Genomic DNA, 16,701 nt, shown 5'->3' with positions numbered 1-16,701 from the left:
GAATAAACCTCACTGGTAGACAACTTTGTGTCATATAAGACATCCAGTGTGTGTGTGTGGTTTGGGGATCTCATGGGCACCCAGCGGCGAGTTTAACAGCACCCTAACGATGATTAAAATAAAGGAATGTGGATAAGAACGAAAACTGTTGTACACGCATGCACATGAAATGACGACACTATTACTGTATCACACAGGCACTCCCACATGCACTAAAACCAATGAGGAGGCAAGATAACTAATCAAGAAATTAAAACAGAGGGAAAACAAAACACAGAAGAGCTAAAAGAACAGCACAGGGAAAAGTGACTGGCTGACCACTTACAAAAAAAACTTGGGTTAGCCAGCCACCCTGTTGACACCCTAAAAACATCTCCCCAAAATCTTGTTAAAAACGTGGGACAATTCACAAAACTTTAAAACGCAAACCACATTTGTTTGATCATTGCATAAAATAGGCTGCAGACCTGCCGGGAATTCTGCTGCAGTCCGCTGGTCAACAAATAAAATGTGGTGCACCGTGATCTGTACGCCACAAGCACCACACATCGGAGGGTCCTCTCACCGGAGTAAAAATCGATGCGTCATAGGGCTGTGGCCGATGCGAAGATGAGTAAGGAGGACCTTGTCCTGTCCACATGGCTGGAAGTGCGCCACGGCTGTGTTGTGGGTTTGACGACACGGAGCTTGTTGTCGGTCACTTCTAGCCACTCATATTCCCAGTAACATAGGACTTTATACCGCAGCAGAGAGGTGAGGGCATGCAGGGGGATAGCACACTGAAAGACTCGATGGTCATGACATACCTCCTTGGCTGCTCGATCAGCCCTTTCATTCCCCAGAATTCCCATGTGTCCTGGTACCCAGCAGAAAGACACCTCCTTCCCCGGTTGCTGTAGTTGGAGGAGGGTGTCCTGGATAGTTTGGGTTACTTTATCTGTCTGGTACAAATGCTGGAGAGAGTAAAGGGTGCTCAAAGAATCTGAACAGACAAGAAATCTAACACTGGGAGAATATCTCATCTGCTCCAGTGCCCATAAGATTGCATGTAATTCTGTGTCAAAGATGGTAAATTCGGGAGGCAGTGTGAGCTTGAGGACATGATCCGGGAAGACGACGGAGCAACCAATGGAGTCAATGGCAGAAAAGACTGCTTTAAAAACAGAAGCAGGAGTGCTATCTCTCCTGTACTGCACCAAATCTAAAATCACTCTGGGCCGCTCCAGTAACCTGAGTGGCAGATGTTTAAAACCCTGGACTTGGGGTCGCACTGGTGCCACACCGAGTGACTCCAGCACATGCTGCTCACTGATCCCAGAATCGTTTCCAGTACGGTGTACTCACTTAATACATGTGTGAATGGAAAGAATTTTGATTCGCATCCTAAGTTGATTATTGAGATTTGAATGTTTTTGTTGTTGTAGTTACTTTAGGCAAATTTAGCCTTAAATTTTTTCATTTGGTGGCTCATAACTGAAAGGGATTTAAATGATAAAGTTAATATATTTGCATAACATAAGTAATGTTATGATGTATTCATTTCTTGGCATCTGCAGCAGTGGAAAATTTGGAATTAAAAGTAATTGTTGGTTAAGCAACAAGATAGGCTTGTAAAGCTAAATAGAAAATTTCACAGACCCTGAGGCATTACTGTGGATTGTATCAGGTAGTCGGTTTTCCAGATGTACATATCAAATAAATATAATTACTTGTTGATGGATGTCAATAATAAAAAGAGGACTTCTTACATGGAAACAGTGTTGCTACACATTATGTAGTGTGTTCACTGTATTGAGGGAGGGTATCAGATGAATAATAGTTGCTGGAAACTATTTTATTGAGGAGTGAGATATAGTAAGCTGTATGATGCACATAGAATAAAAGAATTTAAACACTCAAGAGAATCTGCTACCTTTGTAGATTGTGTGGAGTGATGACCACCAGGTTACTTCATATGTAGCTTCCCAGGGAACAGCTTCTTCCACTTCAAATATTCTATTGTCCATAAGGTACATCCCTTGCGCCGGCCACTGTGGTCGAGCGGTTCTAGGTGTTTCAGTCTGGAACCGCGCGACCGCTATGGTCGCAGGTTCAAATCCTGCCTTGGGCATGGATGTGTGTGATGTCCTTAGGTTAGTTAGGGGTAAGTAGTTCTAAGTTCTAGGGGACTGATGACCTCGGAAGTTAAGTCCCGTAGTGCTCAGAGCCATCCCTCGATTACTGTATTATTTTACATTATAAAAGTAACAGGGAAAGCCTGTTATTTAAAACATAAAGATTGTTATATTAATAATGATTATGAGCTCTGTTTTAGTACATCAAAAAGTAATGTTGCATGTTTTGTGGTAAGGATTTTCTACCTTTTCCCTTTGATTTATGAACAACGGCATTTTGCGTACCTTTTATAGGGGCAGTTTACTCGTATAAGATATTCAGTATGTACTGCAACTTGTTAAGTACTTATAACCCCAATATATACATTTCACAATGGTGAAATACCTTGAGCTATCATTTACTTACTGACTGATTAATATTCGTGACTGACCTGTGATTACCCAGTCTCTACTGGCTATCCATAGGAGTGTCTTGGGGTCCATTTTCTGGGTCTGTATGAGTGATGCCATGACAAGTCCATTCTGTCAGGCATCTTAACGGTTCTTCATTCTCTGGCATCATGGTGAAGGACTCATCAGGATGGGAACCTTGGGGTTTGGGGGTGGTATGGGATTCTGTCTTTGGGGAACTATCTATCTTATTTCTTTGACCCTAACCACTCATTCCTATATTTTCCTTTTCATTCTTTTCCAGCAGAAGTACCAGTTCTATCTTCCTTCTTTCCATATTCATACGTTTCTATAGCAGAAACTATCCCTGCCACATTGTGGTAAACACAACCTGTTTTTACACGTAAAGCCGAGAGCTGATTTAGGGTGACAGATTAGTGTGTCAACATAGGCATGATTTTTTTTAGATACACAAACATATGTGAACATAATAGAAGCCGCACTTGGTAGAAACATCAACTGAATAAAAAAGAAAACACACACACGGAGGGAGGTGGAGAGAGAGAGAGAGAGAGAGAGAGATAGTAGTGGAAAACATATTCTAGAAGTATGTAGGAACACAAAAATAGGATGCATGAAATATTTGGCTGCTGCTGTGGTAGACGGCATAAGCTTCATATGTCTTAATGAGTGACATGAAAAATCACACTAAAAAATTCACATAAGCTATGGGAAGAGTGTACTAGTATATATAAAATTTAAACCAATATAAGAAAAAGGCGACAATTAGTAAATTCTCATGTGTTTGTTATAGTAAAATATATAAAGTGCAATTAATTAAATGTTTTGTACCTGATGATTATTAAAAGGGATTAAAAAGAAATCAGTAGGTAACTAATAAGTGTTCTTAGCGGGATTTAGTAAGTTACCCTTTCATATGTGTAGATGGTATTTGTCCTGATAACTGAAAAGAAATGTAGCAAATCTAAGATAATGAGCAACTGATTTCTAAATGATCTTTAAAAGTAAGTGGTTTACAATTATGTTAATGATATTAAATAAACAAAATAATTGTAATCCAATAGCAGCACAACAGTTCTGATGAACAAACTATCAATGATAAGCATGTGAAAGGAAAGGGCGGGGATGAAATATGTTAATGTAAGCCATATGGTGTTGCGAAGCGCATAAAAAAGTAGGACAAAAGAGGACTTGGGAAACAAATGTTTGCAATAGCTGGGTAAAGTTAGTAGGCTATGGAGAAACTTTGCCAGGAAAAGTATTAAGCTGTTCATTCAATTTAAAAGATTTAATATAGGAGGGACCTAATATGATGTATGTGTCAAAGGCAAAAGGATAGGTGGAGCCTTAGAAAGGGGATCGTCTTTCTGTGGTCAGGTGCCTCCATGGAAGAAACTGCCCATACCATATTATTCTGTAGAAGAGTGAAAGGATTGGTGAACCCAGAGAAAGGAATGATCAATACCTAGGTCAGGTGCATCTATGGATTGTTTTATTTTACGTAAAGGAGAAATGAAGGAACACCCGTTTTGCAAAGATTGCAATATATATGTAAAATATCTGCCCAAAGAATGAGGTGTAAGTGTGGCTACAAGGAAAGTAGGTTTGTTGGTTGCTTGATTTGGGGGAGGAGACAAACAATGAGGTCATTGGTCCCATCAGATTAGGGAAGGATGGAGAAGGAAATTGGCCGTGCCCTTTCGAAGGAACCATCCTGGCATTTGCCTGAAGCGATTTAGAGAAATCATGGAAAATATAAATCAGGATGGCTGAACTAGGGTTTGAACCATCTTCCTCCTGAATGCAAGGTCAGTGCCCTAACCACTGTGCACCTTCACTTGGTGACAGTAAGTTGCAATGTGATGATGAGTTATTAAAAATAAAGTATTATACAAAATAATCAAAAGCAAATAGACTCGCCTTGGCTACTCAGGGATTCTTAGATCTCATTTCTGTCTCGGTTGGCTTATCACAAATCAGAGATAGCATAAAGTAGTTAATAGGTATTATGAGGGGTGTTCAATGAGTAACGTAACACATTTTTTTCTGGAAGCAGGCTGGCTTTATTCAGGTTTCCAATACACCATATTATTCCCTACTCTTCTGGCTACAAAACCCTATTTTCCAACATAATCTCCATTCAGTGCAGCAGCCTTATGCTAATTTACTGGGTGGGCCCATATGGTACCACTGTACTAATCGATATTGGAGCCGTCATGCTGCATCACCTACTTCCGCCTCATCCACTTAACTACTTCCTGTGGAGTGCATACTTTGTTGAGCCAAACAGATGGACGCTAGAAGGTGCAAGATCTGAGTTATAGGGTGGGTGAGGAAGAACAGTCCAATGAAGTTTTGTGAGCTGCTTTTCAGTGTGCAGTCTTGTGTTGCCAAGGAGAATGAGAAGGCCGTTTGCATTTTCGTGGCGATGAACACGCTGAAGTCATTTCTTCAGTTTCCTGAAAGTAGCACAATACACTTCAGAGCTGAACATTGAACCATGAGGGAGTACCTCAAACAGAATAACCCCTTCAGAATTCCACAACTTTACTGGCTTATGGTGCGACTTTCTGAGGAGACGGGGTGGTGTTGCTCCCTGGCTCGTCACTTTGTTTCCGTTCTGAAGTAATGAATCCATGTTTCGTCACCTGTGATGATGATCAACAAAAAATTGTCATGATCAGCCTCATAACCCGCAAGCAATTTCACATAGATGGTCCTTCATTACTCTTTATGTTCTTCCATCAGATGGTGAGCAACCCAGCGGCCACACACATTTGAGTACCCCAGCTGGTGGACAAGTGTGTCAGCACTACCAACAGAGATGTCCACTTGTGCAACGAGGTGTTTGTTGGGATCCATCGATCACCTTGAACGAGTATGTCCACACAAAAGAAACTCGGTGGCAGTTCTCTGTTTGGGAAGCAGGTCCGTTGCAGACAACATTTTGAAAGCTACATATAGCGCCGCCACCTATTGGAACTTCGTGAAACTATAGGGTTGAAGCGGGAACATTCCACGATGCCCCACAACAAATTCTGCTTTTTTCAGCCGAAGCAGAATGTCTCATGTGTCTAGCTCCAACTGCGATTCCACGTTGAAAGTCTGTTAATTCCCACCGTGTGGCCATAATCACGTCATAACGTATTCATATGAATCACGTGAGTACAAATGACAGTTCTGCCAATGCACTGCCCTTTTATTCACTGCATATGCGATACTACCACCATCTGTATATGTGCACATCGCAATCCCATATCTGTTGTCGCCTCAGTCAAAGAGTTTATTCTCTATTCTCGCATGTCTTGTTCGCGGCACTGGTTTGCATTTCACACCTTTCTTCTTCTCGCGCACGGTATTCATGCTTGGCTTTGTTTTTGGCAAGACCTTTTCAATACTTCATGTGCACAGTTAACATGCTTGATGATAATACTCACTTTTTAGACAATATATTAGTACTACATTCATCTCTGCCTTCACCCCTGACCGTCGCCTCTCCTGGACCACACATGTCCGAACAATCCAAGCCGAGGCACGCTTCCGGCTCCGTCTCCGTAAGCTCCTTTCTGGCCGCACATGGGTCTGAACCCCTCTACCATCCTCCACACCTATAAATCCCTCATCCGCCCTATCCTCTGCTACGCCCACCCCACCTGGATCTCTGGCCCTCCTACCTTTTACAAATCCCTTCAAATCCTAGAATGCCATGCGCTCCGCCTTGCCTCGCCTCGCCTCGCCTATCGCATCCACCTCCCCTCCCGCATGCGGATCCTGTATGACCTCATTCCGTTCCCGCACCTCCTCCTTTTCCTCGAACGGATACGGACCCTCTACACCTCCCATAAACTTGATCCCACTCACCCACTTGTGTCTCCCATCCTCTCCCACCCCCGTCCGCTGCTGCGCCTGTATTCCCAGGTTCCGCCTGCTCTCCATCTCTCCACTCTCCATACCCCCGCCCAAGGTGGCTTCTGCCAACTCCCCCTCCCTGATGATGCCCTCATCCCCTCCATCTACCCATCCTACCAACAAGGATCCCCTAGGGCAGGGCTTAACAACTGCCCGGTTTTGAGTGCGAGTACTCGCGTCTGCTCAGGCACGTGCTCGCGAGCAGGTGCAAGGTCGCGGAGTAGGGAGAGAGGGGAAATGCACGCGCACGTGTGAATAGGACCACAGCGTGCCTATTGAATTCGCGCCGACTGTGTAACGTTAAAAGTACTACGATCAGCTCTAACAGTCACTTCGCTGGTTAAGAATCATGTCAAGTCGCCGTTGTGTAACCCCAACCATGCTTTCACAGTTCAACCCCCATTGGGAGGAATTGTATCTGTTTACAGAAAAAGATGGTGTTGCAAAATGTTTAGTATGTCATAAAACGCTGAATTCTTTTAGGAAATTTAATTTGCAGTGACATTATATGTCATACCACGCGAAAGACTACGGAAGTGGAAGATGTGATGGACCAGATCGTGCACAGGAAGTTATTAAACTTAAGGAAGCTATCCGAAGAAGATATGGATAACGAAGAAAAATCAACTGAGGCAGCTCTCAGAGTGAGCTACAAAATTGCTTTGTTTTTAGCAAAATCCCTGCGCCCCTTCACTGATGGCGATGTAATAAAAGATGTTTGGTAGTTGCAGCGGAACATTTGTGTCCATCTCAAGTTGAACAGTTTTGGATTGTGCCATTATCTGACATGACCATTATGCGTCGCATACAGGACATGGCAGACGACGTCCAGAGCCAGGTTGCAAATATCTATAAAGATTTTATGGCGTATTCTCTAGCTCTGGACGAAAGCGTTGATATCACTGGAACAGCGCAGCTTTCCATATTTATTAGAGGTGTTAATAGAGATCTTCAGTTGAGGAAGGAGCTCCTCGGTGTAGTAGCCATGAAGAACACTACAACCGGAGGTGATATTTTATGTAGTGTTGAAGAAAGTGTTGAAAATATAGGATTGTCATGGAATTCTTTAGTTTCAGTGTCTACAGACGGTGCACCAGCGATGACAGGGAAAAAATTATGTTTCGTTGCGCTGTTGGAGGACAAAATGCAAAAACTGACCGTGCCGAATGAAATAAGGGGCGTTCACTGTGTGATCCACCAGGAAAACTTACGAGGTGCATTCAAGTTCTAAGGCCTCCGATTTTTTTTCTCCGGACTGGAAAGAGATAGAAACATGCGCATTGTTTTAAAATGAGGCCGCATTCATTGTCAATACGTCCCAGAGATGGCAGCACCGTACGGCAGATGGAATTTTACCGCCAGCGGCGAGAATGAGAACTGTTTTAAACACTTAAAATGGCGACGTTTTCCTTACGTGAACAGCGTGCAATCATTCGTTTTCTGAATTTGCGTGGTGTGAAACCAATTGAAATTCATCGACAGTTGAAGGAGACATGTGTTGATGGAGTTATGGATGTGTCGAAAGTGCGTTCGTGGGTGCGACAGTTTAATGAAGGCAGAACATCGTGTGACAACAAACCGAAACAACCTCGGGCTCGCACAAGCCGGTCTGACGACATGATCGAGACAGTGGAGAGAATTGTTTTGGGGGATTGCCGAATGACTGTTGAACAGATCGCCTCCAGAGTTGGCATTTGTGTGGGTTCTGTGCACACAATCCTGCATGACGACCTGAAAATGCGAAAAGTGTCATCCAGGTGGGTGCCACGAATGCTGACGGACGACCACATGGCTGCCCGTGTGGCATGTTGCCAAGCAATGTTGACGCGCAACGATAGCATGAATGGGACTTTCTTTTCGTCAGTTGTGACAATGGATGAGACGTGGATGCCATTTTTCAATCCAGAAACAAAGCACCAGTCAGCTGAATGGAAGCACACAGATTCACCGCCACCAAAAAAATTTCGTGTAACCGCCAGTGCTGAAAAAATGATGGGTCCATGTTCTGGGACACTGAGGGCGTAATCCTTACCCATTGCATTCCAAAGGGCACCACGGTAACAGGTGCATCCTACGAAAATGTTTTGAAGAACAAATTCCTTCCTGCACTGCAACAAAAACGTCCGGGAAGGGTTGCGCGTGTGCTGTTTCACCAAGACAACGCACCCGCACATCGAGCTAACGTTACGCAACAGTTTCTTCGTGATACCAACTTTGAAGTGATTCCTCATGCTCCCTACTCACCTGACCTGGCTCCTAGTGACTTTTGGCGTTTTCCAACAATGAAAGACACTCTCCGTGGCCGCACATTCACCAGCCGTGCTGCTATTGCCTCAGCGATTTTCCTGTGGTCAAAACAGACTCCTAAAGAAGCCTTCGCCGCTGCCATGGAATCATGGCGTCAGCGTTGTGAAAAATGTGTACGTCTGCAGGGCGATTACGTCGAGAAGTAACGCCAGTTTCATCGATTTCGGGTGAGTAGTTAATTAGAAAAAAAATCGGAGGCCTTAGAACTTGAATGCACCTCGTATGTCCAAAGAGCATCACTCTAAAAAATGTGATGAGTGTTGTTGTTCGTACAACCAATATAAGGAAGCATGGGCTACAACACAGACAATTTAAAAGTTTTCTTGAGGATGTAGAAAGCCAGTATGGTAGCCTGCCTTATTACAGCGAGGTCCGCTGGCTTAGTCGTGGCGAATTATAAAATCGAATTTTTGCCTATTAGATGAGATAAATATGTTCATGGAAATAAATAACGTGTGTTCCTGAATTGAAAGAGCCTTCATGGAAATGTGATCTCACGTTCTTAGCAGATTTAACTAGCCAACTGAATGCTTTGAACATTTCACTACAAGGTAAAGATCTGCTAATTACTCATTTCATAGATCGAATACGAGCTTTTAAAATGAAATTGACACTTTGGGTGAGTCAGCTGGAAACAGGAAATCTAGCTCATTTTCCTAAATTATCATCCATGCAAGATGTTCGCAAAGACTGTGAACGTTATTCACATAGTTTAGTTGCCCTTAAGGAAGAATTTGATCAACGCTTTCAAGATCTGACACCACTAGACAGTGATTCTGATCTGTTCTCCTCTCAATATTCAGCGAATATTGAAGAGATTCGTCCTGAGCTGCAACTAGAAATTATTGACCTGCAGTGTGACATAGAATACAGAGACAAATTTCAGAACAAGAAAAATATTTTGGAATTTTACAGACACTTCCCTCAAGATAGATTTCCTCATTTGCACAAACTGGTGGCTACAATAATATCAATGTTCGGTTCCATGTATGTTTGTGAATAACTATTCTCTGCAATGAAATGTAACAAGACGCGCCTGAGAAACGCATTGTCTGATCGAAATTTAAACTGCACACTGCGCCTATGATGCACAAGAACAATTACTCCGAACATAGACGCAATTGTAAAGGGCAAGAGAATCCCACACTTCAGTGACACCTTTTATTGTGTAACAGTTCACAAATTAATGCGAATGTAGGGGCATACACTAAGCTAATAAAATTATGTGGCATGTGTACATTTTCCTTTATTTGTTTCATTTGTCGCAGTAATAATTCGTGGGTGACATCCCTGCAGGTGGCCGCGGATTTACATTGACTGGCGACAGCTGTTGTGTGCCCCACGTGACTCTCCCCACTCTCCGCTCTGGTCCGGTAGTGGGGGTAGCGTGCTCGCGCTGCTCCGTGCTCGCACCTTGCTGCTCACAGCTTGCTCTGCGAGCACGTATGTTGTGAAGCCCTGTCCTAGGGCTAACAACACAGCATCAAGTCTATTCCATAACAAAAAGAAACTTGTGATATGGAGTGACAATTGCTGTGGATGCTTAGGTGTTCGTAGTTTCTTGTGGCCTGTTTCATTGTACAGGGTGATTCAAAAAGAATACCACAACTTTAGGAATTTAAAACTCTGCGACGACAAAAGGCAGAGCTAAGCACTATCTGTCGGCGAATTAAGGGAGCTATAGAGTTTCATTTAGTTGTGCATTTGTTCGCTTGAGGCGCTGTTGACTAGGCGTCAGCGTCAGTTGATGCTAAGATGGCGACTGCTCAACAGAAAGCTTTTTGTGTTATTGAGTACGGCAGAAGTGAATCGACGACAGTTGTTCAGCGTGCATTTCGAACGAAGTATGGTGTTAAACCTCCTGATAGGTGGTGTATTAAACGTTGGTATAAACAGTTTACAGAGAATGGGTGTTTGTGCAAAGGGAAAAGTTCTGGACGGCCGAGAACGAGTGATGAAAATGTAGCACGCATCCAGCAAGCATTTGTTCGCAGCCCAGGAAAATCGACTCGCAGAGCTAGCAGAGAGCTGCAAATTCCACAATCTGTCCATAACTACCTGAACGTCAACTACCCGAGGCGATGGATCGGCCGCCAGGCAGCCCGTGACAGAGCACTTCATCACTGGCCTCCAAGAAGCCCTGATCTTACCCCCTGCGATTTTTTCTTATGGGGGTATGTTAAGGATATGGTGTTTCGGCCACCTCTCCCAGCCACCATTGATGATTTGAAACGAGAAATAACAGCAGCTATCCAAACTCTTACGCCTGATATGCTACAGAGAGTGTGGAACGAGTTGGAGTATCGGGTTGATATTGCTCGAGTGTCTGGAGGGGGCCATATTGAACATCTCTGAACTTGTTTTTGAGTGAAAAAAAAAACCTTTTTAAATACTCTTTGTAATGATGTATAACAGAAAGTTATATTATGTTTCTTTCATTAAATACACATTTTTAAAGTTGTGGTATTCTTTTTGAATCACCCTGTATATTACATACGTATCTTGCTTCAGACCACAGTTTCCTATCTTGTGATCGAAATTTTGCCTTAACAGAAAAGTGTGAGATGGTAGTTAAGTGTTACGTACCTGATGATTTACAAGAAGTAATTACTTCTGCGTACCCTTCTTTATCATTCAACACACTCAGACTTCCAGACTGCGGCTGATCAACTCTTCAGCACAACAAAGCCACACATCAGTTTTTATGATCAAATTATAGTCACCACAGCTGGAATAGTGCACATCAAAAGGACTTTTAGTGACATTGAACAGTGGAAAGTATAAATATCCTAAAGAAAGGCAAAACTGTGGCGATTTCATTCATACACAACTTTCAATGGTACAAAATTGTTCACGATCATCTGCTGAGAAAAAGAACGACTCATTTGCTATGGGACCCTTTACACCACATGACCATAGGCATTTTTGCAGATTGGTTTAATTATATTACAAACTGATGATTTTTGTTTCGTATTGTTTACAAGTGTTAAGATATTTACATTTACGTGTGTTTTGGCAACCACAATAGTACATCATCCTGGACAACTGAATACCATTTTCTCCCACCTTGCAGTATAGTTTTTATTTTCTGGAGGAGTATAAATGATTAATATTATAAAAACATGCATGCTAATTTCGTATGTCAAGCAGTATTGTTTTTTGTTATATCTCAAAACATTGCTTTTGACCCTTAGTGCATTTAGAACATTAGGTCTTCAAACGCTCACATCTTCTCACAGTTACACTTCTTTCCCTTATCGTTTCCCAAGTGTCTTGTGTGAGTAACTTCCTAGCAACAAACAGACATCAACTTTTTGAATAGAAGCGGGCATCAGTGATCATAGGGCTGTGATAGCACCGATGACAACAGGTGTTAAAAGAATTGTTAAGAAAGGTAGGAAAATGTTTTTAGCTGCGAAAGAAAGAAAGTATACAATTTGCAGAGTAGCTAGAAGTCAAGATCAAATATTCAGTGCCGAGAACTAATAAGAGGACCATCAGGCCTGATAATCACGAATTTTTATGAGTCAGGTACCCTGTAGAGGCACCCGTCCTGGCATGAATGAAAAATATAACACTTTTTTAATAAAGTGCTTACCTTATTCGATTACTGTTTCCTCACAAAACTTACCAAGGTTAGAGCAAAGTCTACAAAGAAGCCATGGATTACTCAAGGAATAGGGGTATCATGTAAAACAAAAAGAAAACTGTATCTGTCAATCTGAAACAGTTCTAATGTTGATGCTATAGCAAATTACAAGTAATACTGCAAAATATTAAAGACTGTAATTCAGACATCAAAGCAAATATATTACAAGGAAAAGACAGTCATATCAGATAACAAAATAAAGACAATATGGGATATAGTGAAGGAGGAGACTGGTAGAACCAAACATGAAGAAGAACAAATAGCATTAAGAGTAAATGATACATTGGTGACAGATGTGTATAGTGTTGCAGAACTTTTTAACAAACATTGTATAACTGATACTGAAAAGATGGGGTTGTTAGGTTCGGTAGATGCTGCTTTGGAATACCTCAGACCAGACATTTCAAGTAACTTCCATAATATGAATTTGACCCTCACTACCCCAGCAGAAATAATGTCCATCATAAAATCTTTAAAATCAAAAACATCTAGTGGGTGTGATGAAATATCAACAAAGTTAATTAAATAATGTGATTCTGAGCTAAGTAACATATTAAGCTATCTGTGTAACCAGATCAGTGGAATATTTCCTGAATGGTTGAAATATGCTGAAGTTAAGCCACTGTTTAAGAAGGGAGATAAAGAAATAGCCTCAAATTTGCATCCAGTTTCACTGTTGCGAGCATTCTCAAAAATTTTAGAAAAAGTAATGTACAATCGGCTTTATAACCATCTTATCTCAAATAACATACTGTCAAAGTGACAGTTTGGATTTCTAAAGGGTTCTGATATTGAGAAGGCTATCTACACTTACAGTGAAAATGTGCTTAATTCATTAGACAAAAAATTAGAGGCAACTGGTGTATTTTGTGATCTGTCAAAGGCATTTGACTGTGTAAATCACAATATCCTTTTAAATAAATTAGAATATTATAGTGTAACAGGAAATGCTGCAAAATGGTTCAAATCTCATATCTATGAAGGAAACAAAGGGTGTTATTGGGGAAGAGACATGTATCAAGCTATCAGGCATCATCCAACTGGGAACTAATTACATGTGGGGTCCCACAAGGTTCCATTTTGGGGCCCTTACTTTTTCTTGTGTATATCAATAACCTTTCATCGATAACTTTACCAGATGCCAAGTTCATTTTGTTTGCCGATGATACAAACATTGCAATAAATAGCAAATCAAGTGTAGTCTTAGAAAGATCAGCTAACAAAATATTTATGGACATTAATCACTGGTTCCTAGCCAATTCTTTGTCACTAAACTTTGAAAAAACACACTACATGCAGTTCAGAACTTGTAAGGGGTGTCCCATGAGTATATGCCTAACATACGATGACAAGCAGATAGAAGAAGTGGACAGTGTTAAGTTCTTGGGATTACAGCTTGATAGTAAATTCAACTGGGAGGAGCACACCACAGAACTGCTGAAGCGTCTTAACAAATCTCTATTTGCAATGCGAATTGTGTAAGACATAGGGGATGTAAAAATTAAAGAAGATGGCATACTACGGTATGCTTACTTTCATCCCATAATGTCATATGGGATTATTTTTTGCGGTAATTCATCAAGCCAAACTAAAATTTTCCGGGCACGAAAATGTACAGTAGGAGTTATATATGGTGTGAACTTAAGAACATCCTGCAGAAGCCTGTTTAGCGAACTAGGGATACTAACTACTGCTTCCCAATATATTTATTCCTTAATGAAATTTGTCATTAAAAATATATCACTTTTTCAAACCAACAGCTCAATTCATGGAATCAATACTAGAAATAAGAATAATCTTCACAAGGATTTAAAGTCACTTAGTCTTGTACAAAAAGGTGTGCATTTTTCAGGAACACACATTTTCAATAACTTTCCAGCAGGCATAAAAAGCTTAACAACCACTGAAATTCAGTTTAAGAGAAGCGTAAAGGAGTTATTGGTGGCCAACTCCTCCTACTCCATTGATGAATTTCTCAGTAAAACCAACTGATTTGTGTATATATATATATATATATATATATATATATATATATATATATATATATATACTCCTGGAAATGGAAAAAAGAACACATTGACACCGGTGTGTCAGACCCACCATACTTGCTCCGGACACTGCGAGAGGGCTGTACAAGCAATGATCACACGCACGGCACAGCGGACACACCAGGAACCGCGGTGTTGGCCGTCGAATGGCGCTAGCTGCGCAGCATTTGTGCACCGCCGCCGTCAGTGTCAGCCAGTTTGCCGTGGCATACGGAGCTCCATCGCAGTCTTTAACACTGGTAGCATGCCGCGACAGCATGGACGTGAACCGTATGTGCAGTTGACGGACTTTGAGCGAGGGCGTATAGTGGGGATGCGGGAGGCCGGGTGGACGTACCGCCGAATTGCTCAACACGTGGGGCGTGAGGTCTCCACAGTACATCGATGTTGTCGCCAGTGGTCGGCGGAAGGTGCACGTGCCTGTCGACCTGGGACCGGACCGCAGCGACGCACAGATGCACGCCAAGATCGTAGGATCCTACGCAGTGCCGTAGGGGACCGCACCGCCACTTCCCAGCAAATTAGGGACACTGTTGCTCCTGGGGTATCGGCGAGGACCATTCGCAACCGTCTCCATGAAGCTGGGCTACGGTCCCGCACACCGTTAGGTCGTCTTCCGCTCACGCTCCAACATCGTGCAGCCCGCCTCCAGTCGTGTCGCGACAGGTGTGAATGGAGGGACGAATGGAGACGTGTCGTCTTCAGCGATGAGAGTCGCTTCTGCCTTGGTGCCAATGATGGTCGTATGCGTGTTTGGCGCCGTGCAGGTGAGCGCCACAATCAGGACTGCATACGACCGAGGCACACAGGGCCAACACCCGGCATCATGGTGTGGGGAGCGATCTCCTACACTGGCAGTACACCACTGGTGATCGTCGAGGGGACACTGAATAGTGCACGGTACATCCAAACCGTCATCGAACCCATCGTTCTACCATTCCTAGACCGGCAAGGGAACTTGCTGTTCCGACAGGACAATGCACGTCCGCATGTATCCCGTGCCACCCAACGTGCTCTAGAAGGTGTAAGTCAACTACCCTGGCCAGCAAGATCTCCGGATCTGTCCCCCCATTGAGCATGTTTGGGACTGGATGAAGCGTCGTTTCACGCGGTCTGCACGTCCAGCACGAACGCTGGTCCAACTGAGGCGCCAGGTGGAAATGGCATGGCAAGCCGTTCCACAGGACTACATCCAGCATCTCTACGATCGTCTCCATGGGAGAATAGCAGCCTGCATTGCTGCGAAAGGTGGATATACACTGTACTAGTGCCGACATTGTGCATGCTCTGTTGCCTGTGTCTATGTGCCTGTGGTTCTGTCAGTGTGATCATGTGATGTATCTGACCCCAGGAATGTGTCAATAAAGTTTCCCCTTCCTGGGACAATGAATTCACGGTGTTCTTATTTCAATTTCCAGGAGTGTATATATATAACTTCTGACTTCTGCACAATTTCAGTGCAGTAATGTGTTCACTGTAGATATGTGTGTTGTGTGTGTGTGTGTGTGTAAGTACAATCTAGCTTCAGCACCATTTCAGTGCAGGAATGTGTTCATTGTAAATAAGTATTATAGTAGTTGTATTACACGTTTATTACCTTATAATTAAATAACAAAACTTTTTATTTTAGTATTTGTAAAATGACTCTTTCATATAGTGTTCATTAAAAAATGACGACCATTCCACTTGGGACCTGTGGAATGGTTGTTGTTGTTGTTGTCTTCAGTCCTGAGACTGGTTTGATGCAGCTCTCTGTGGAATGGTACATTAGCTTATTTGTTTTAGTTGTAAATATTTGTCATGTATTGTTGTTTTTCTGACATGTTCTACATCCTGGAGGACCTCCTCACTACGTATCAATTGGAATGAAAGTAAATCTAATCTAATCTACCTCACTAGCGGCTCTTCGTGCGAGCGTCGTAGAGGGGCTAAAAGTTCTCTGCCACCACACTGCCGGTACGTCTTCAAACCCCGTCCGCCTACCTACAGACACTCATTAAATGGTATAATCACGCAAAATTACTCCGAAATAGGCATATTCGCCGGAGTAATTTCATTAATAAATCAGTCATTACAGAAACGTGTATTCCTCTTGCTGTTCGTAGTTGAAATTCCAAATATTTGGACAGTTACAAAAAGTTCTCAGCGATGCACGAAGTATTAGCAGCTACCGAATGATTCCAGATGCAGAGGAAAGTACTCATCCCTAATTTTAACCTCTATTATGTAGTTAATACCGATCAAACTGGTGGCCCAATCATTG

Source organism: Schistocerca cancellata, chromosome 1 (genome assembly GCF_023864275.1).
Source record: "Schistocerca cancellata isolate TAMUIC-IGC-003103 chromosome 1, iqSchCanc2.1, whole genome shotgun sequence".
NCBI classification, from domain to species: domain Eukaryota; kingdom Metazoa; phylum Arthropoda; class Insecta; order Orthoptera; family Acrididae; genus Schistocerca; species Schistocerca cancellata.
The sequence above is the reverse complement of the archived record's forward strand: the minus strand, read 5'-3'. Positions refer to the sequence as shown.